Source organism: Oryx dammah, unplaced genomic scaffold (assembly GCF_014754425.2).
Source record: "Oryx dammah isolate SB20612 unplaced genomic scaffold, SCBI_Odam_1.1 HiC_scaffold_14, whole genome shotgun sequence".
Classification (NCBI taxonomy): Eukaryota; Metazoa; Chordata; class Mammalia; order Artiodactyla; family Bovidae; genus Oryx; species Oryx dammah.
In genome coordinates this window covers 34379791-34385885 of record NW_024070198.1, presented here as the reverse complement: position 1 = coordinate 34385885, position 6095 = coordinate 34379791, and positions in this window count along the sequence as shown.

Below are 6095 nucleotides of genomic sequence, written 5' to 3'. Positions count from 1 at the left end.
AGATCTACATCACTGCATGTTACATAGTCTCCTTTCCTAGACGGTGAGCCTATCAGAGGCAGAGACTGCTTTGTTCCAGAGGTAGGAGATAGTTGGTACTTGATAAACATCTGTTAAGCTAAATGAATAAGTGAATGACTCTGCAATCTATACTATAATATTTATTCTCTCCTCAAGATCCCTAATGAATATATTAAACTTGGAAGTGAACATTGGGTATATAAACAATCCAACTGAAAATGGGCTTGAATAGATATTTCATAAATGAGAACATCCAAATGGCCAGTAAGCACATGAAAAGGTGCCTAACATCAATAGTGATGAGGGAAATGCTAACTGAAGCCACAGTAAAATACCACAAGGCAGTGATCAAAATAGCCAAAATGTAAAAGGTCAATGACATCAAACATTTCCAAGGATGCTGAGCAACCAGAATTTTCATACCTTGTTGATTAGAGTATAAATTGGTACAAGAGTAGTTTAAATACCTACCTACATACATATATACATATATATATATACACATATATATTTATTAATCATGGTATACTCATGTCACAGAACATTATAAAGCAATAAAAAAAAGGAATGCAGATATAAGCAATACCATGGCTGACTCTCACAGATATACTATTGAGCAAAAGAAGCCAGGCACAGCCAACATTGTCATATATTATTCCTTTTAAATGAAGTTAAAGAATGGGCAAAACTGATACGTGTATAGACATCAAAATCATGGCAACCTCAAGGTAGGGGATTACCAAGTGCTGAAAATGTTCTATAACCTGGTCTGAGCAGAGGTTATAAGGAAGCATACAAATATAAAAATTCATTGAGCTATATATATATTTAACATTTGAGCACTAAACTGTATGTATGTTATAACTCAGTAAAAAAAGAAAAGGGAGCACTGGGAAGCAGAAAATACACTTTCCTAGAAATGTACTCTTCTCTGGTTTACTTTGTAGATTTACTACATATATTAATATTTAAACCTTGTGTAGTATGCTGCTGCTAAGTCGCTTCCGTCATGTCTGACTCTGTGTGACCCCATAGACAGCAGCCCATCAGGCTCCGCCGTCCCTGGGATTCTCCAAGCAAGAACACTGGAGTGGGTTACCATTTCCTTCTCCAATGCAGGAAAGTGAAAAGTGAAAGTGAAGTCGTTCAGTCATGTCCAACTCTTCGAGACCCCATGGACTGCAGCCTACCAGGCTCCTCCGTGCAAGGGATTTTCCAGGCAAGAGTGGGTTGCCATTGACTTCTCCTTGTATAGCATGTTTTGCTCAGTAATAGCACCAAAGTTTATAGCCAATAGCATGGTATATTTGAGAGATTTGGGGTTAGAAGACTGGGTTCCCCTAGATACATAAACTGACCAAGTGAATGAATCCAAACTTCATTTTTTTCTGCTCTTACTTCTCTGCTCTAATGAGAGGAGGTAACAAACAAGTAAGATATACAGAGTGCTAATGAGAAAAAGAAGTCAAGAAAGGTCAACGGAGAAGGCAGGAGGGAATTGTCATTTTAAAAAGAGTCATCTTGAAAGTGCCCACTGACTTTTGAACAGGGGTGACAGAAGCAGAGAGTTAGAAGAGGGGCCCAGGTGGAAAAAAAAAAAAAAAAGCAGCAAGTGCCAAGACTCTGAGGCAGAAATGTTGGTGGCATGTTTGAAGAGAAGGCCAGAGTCCCTGGATCAGATTGAATTGAGGGACAGCATAGAGGGGATGAGATCAGAAGGGTGGAGGGTATGGGCAGATGACACAGGGTCTTACAGACCAAATCCAGGGACTTTGACATTCATGAGAAGCCACAGGGAGGTTTTAATAAACCTACGACATGATCTGGTTTAGGATTTTAAAGTTTTTTAGGCAGTCCATCTACATGTTTCATTAAGAGTAGGCTGTATTAGGCACAAGGATAGAAGAATGAAGATAAATTAAGGAGGCTATTACAATAATCCAGTTAAGAAATAATGGACAAAAATTGTAACTGCAGAGGTGGAGGAAAGTGGTCACATTCTGGCTATGTTTTGAAATTAAAGGCTTCAGAATATGCTAGTTGATTGAATGTGGGGTTTGAGAAAGAAAGTAATCAGGAATAATGCCCAGGTTTTTTAGTAACCCTGGGAGGATGGAATTTCCATTTACTGGGATGAGGAAAACTGTGGGAAAGGCAGCTTTAGGAGGGAAGATTAGAACTTCACTTCCGGACATGGCACGTTTGAGATGCCTATCACAGATCCAAGTGAAGATATGGAATAGGCAGCTGGATATCCAAGGCTGAGCTTAGGAGACTGATCAGGAATGAAGGTATATGTTTGAGAATTGTATACAATTGAGAAAATCACTGCAGATGGTGATTGCAGCCATGAAATTAAGACACTTACTCCTTGGAAGGAAAGTTATGACCAACCTAGATAGTATATTGAAAAGCAGAGATATTACTTTGCCAACAAAGGTCCGTCTAGTCAAGGCTATGGTTTTTCTTATGGTCATGTATGGATGTGAGTTGGACTGTGAAGAAAGCTGAGCGCCGAAGAATTGATGCTTTTGAATTGTGGTGTTGGAGAAGACTTGAGGGTCCCTTGGACTGCAAGGAGATCCAACCAGTCCATTCTAAAGGAGATCAGTCCTGGGTGTTCATTGGAAGGACTGATGCTGAAGCTGAAACTCCAATACTTTGGCTACCTCATGCGAAGAGTTGACTCATTGGAAAAGACTCTGATGCTGGGAGGGATTGGGGGCAGGATGAGAAGGGGATGACAGAGGATGAGATGACTGGATGGCATCACTGACTCGATGGACATGAGTGTGAGTGAACTCCAGGAGTAGGTGATGGACAGGGAGGCCTGTGGTGCTGTGATTCATGGGGTTGCAAAGAGTTGGACACGACTGAGCGACTGAACTGAACTGAGAAGTATATAGATACAGCATATATCCATTATATAATGCAGAGTAGGATATTTAGATTAGCATTTACATTTAAATTTTTTAAAAAGATAACACTGGATGAGGTTACTCAAGAATGAAAATAGAGAAGTTTTCCAAAGATTATAGAAAATAATATGCTTAAAATATCAATATAGTAAGTGTAGACTTCTGGGGACTTGACATACTTCCCAACACCCTTTAAAAAATCAAGAATGGTCATCTGATGGATCAGGTTCCAGGACACTGATGGATTATTTATACTCGTGTTCAAGATCCCTGTGTGTGTTAAACACTGCATGCATGGAGGTGGCAGGTTGTTTTTCCCCCCTGCTTCATCTGATCAAGTAGCTAGAGCAATAAGAGGACAGCCCCCTTGAGGTCATCATCTCCCTCTCCTCTCTGACCAAGTGTGCTGGGAGTCTCTTGTCCTTCTTTATCTCAGTGGAGTGGCTGTAAGATTTAGATTTGGGCTTAGCAGGAAAGAGAGATTTCCTTCTCTGCCTCCCAAACTACCCCCTTGGGTCTCGTCCATTGTCCCTGAAATCCAGTCCATTTTAACAGCAAGTTGACATAGAATTTTGCGAGCAGACCCAGATAACAATAAAGTGGCACTTTGATTTTCTAGACTTTCCATTAGTCCTTGTACATCTATCCATCCCACTTTAGGAACTTCAAGGGGAGAGGTGGATGTAGGTTAAGGTAGGATTTTAGCATTCCTGGATCCCAGGCCATAATGTCATCAAACCAGTAGTAACCTCTATCAGTAGGTACTTAATATCTATTCATTCTTTTCCTTTAACATTCCAGTAATTCCTATTACATAGACATTGACCTACACATCAAAGAGAAAGCTTGCTCATAAATGGAAAACTTACTATTGCTTTAGTCCTTCATTGTTAGAGCAACCCCATTTCCAACTTCCAGGGCTGCACACCAGAGACAAGAGTGAGGGAGCAGAGTGATGGGCACAAGTGAAAAAATTATAGGAAAAATAGGGAGGTGAATAGAGACAGGCTGCCAGCTTGTCTGATAAACACTTCTAGTTACTTACACACATGTGCATATGTGCTAAGTTGCTCCAGGCAAGAATACTGGAGTGGGTTGCTGTGCCCTCCTCCAGGGATCAAACTTCCTGACCCAGGGATCAAACTCGCATCTCTTTTGTCTCCTGCATTGGCAAGTGGGTTCTTTACCACTAGTGCCCCTGAAATGTGATCAAATCTAGATGCAATGACGTCTAGGTGCAATGACGGGGGAGGAGGAAGGAAGATTCTGAGGCATGCTTCTTTTAGGAAAAGGCTCCCATCATGTGTCATGATGGTGTGGGCATGGACAGTGAGCAGAGGGAGGGCAAACCCTTGCTGTTCTTGCTCGCCTCTTTCAGGCTGCAACTCCCAGCATAGGTCTCATGCCACCTTCTGAGGTTGTGTCACCGAACACTGAACTGCCTTCATTCCGTGCAAGCAGAATACATCAAGGTCCTCACCAGGGTGCCCAGCATTGCTGCAGAGCTACCTGAGCCATTTTCAGAACTGGTTCAATTTTCTATTGTTCTGTAGAGTCATCAAGTCTACATTTTTATCCTCCGTGGGCTACCAGAAAGCAAACTAGTTTAATATGTCCTTTCTAAAAAGGCAAATAAAAATCTGCTAGATGCTGAGAATACGAAATAATGAAGATATGATCCTGCAGTCCCACTCCTGGGCATATAACTGGAGAAAATGTTCGCTTGAAAAGATTCATGCACCCCAGTATTCACTGCAGCACTGTTTACAATAGCCAAGACATACAAACAACCTAAATGGCCATTGACAGAAGAACATTTAGAAGAAGATATAATACATTTATACACTGGAACACTGCTCAGTCATAAAAAAATAATAAAATTACGCCGTTTGCAGCAGCATGGATAGACCTAGAGATTAGTCTACTAAGTGAAATAAGTCAAAGAGAGAAAGACAAATGCCCCACGATGGCAGTCATATATGAAATCTAAAATATGACACAAGGGAACTTATCTGCAGACTTGCAGACGTAGAGAACAGTCTTGTCGTTGCCGAGGAGAAATGGAGATTGCAGAGCGATGGATTGGGAATTTGGGATTAGTGGCTGCAGACTAGTATACAGAGAGCAGATAGACAAAGTCCTCCTGTGTAGCACAGGGAACTATATTCAATATCCTGTGATAAACCACAGTGGAAAAGAATATTTTGCTGTACAGCAGAAATTAATATGACATTGTAAATCAACTATACTTCAATAAAAATAAATTTAAAGAAAAAAGGCAATAATGAACCCAAGTTTTTCTTTTTATGAAAAATTTGAATGTTGGTCAAAATGTCAATATTTTTCATCCAAGACTTAGGGAGCTGGATGAGGCTGTTTCCTCGTCTTTTCTATAAAAAAAGGAAAAAAAAAAGTGGTTTACTTGTGAAATAATGGAGTTTTAAGTCATATTTATTAATTTAAAAAACTAAAAATTTAGCACATGGAAACCCCTATATGACCAAAAGTTATCTTGCAATTAGAAAGAACATTTCAATTATTTAAACTTAGAATTTTGCACAGATGAGTATTCAGTTATTCCAGGTTCCTTTTAAATAAATTCTATTTAGATTTCTATCATCAGATGCCATAGTTAGAAACATCTTAGGCAAACATTCCCAGTATAAGTAGCATTCTTTAAATGCAACTTAAGATAGTGTATTTGAAAAGCATTAATAAACACAGTGCGCTCACAAAGAATTCTTTAATTTTACTACTTGCTGTCAGCTCTTTGCTTGTTGATCAAACCCATGGTGAAGGGCCTTAGACACAGTTTACAAAGAATGTTTAAGAGTATCCAGCTGATTGATGGTCCATTTTGCCTTTGATATTTAAGATCTTTGCTTCTTTGTCAACACAGAGAACATTTTCCAGTCAAGTTAGAATATGTCAGAACTCAGCTAAAAGTAACATTTTAGATCAAATTCAACAAATAACAAGAATCTTTTGTTTTGCTAAAAATAGAGGTGCCCAGAACTGTTCCAATAAATTTTATAAAAATCTTCATATGTAAACTTGACTTCAGAATACAGTCTGTTCCTAAGCTTAAGCATTTGATTTGTTTTGCTTGTTCTACTGGAGAAACAAATTTCCCCTGGCAATCAGCGTTGATACCTT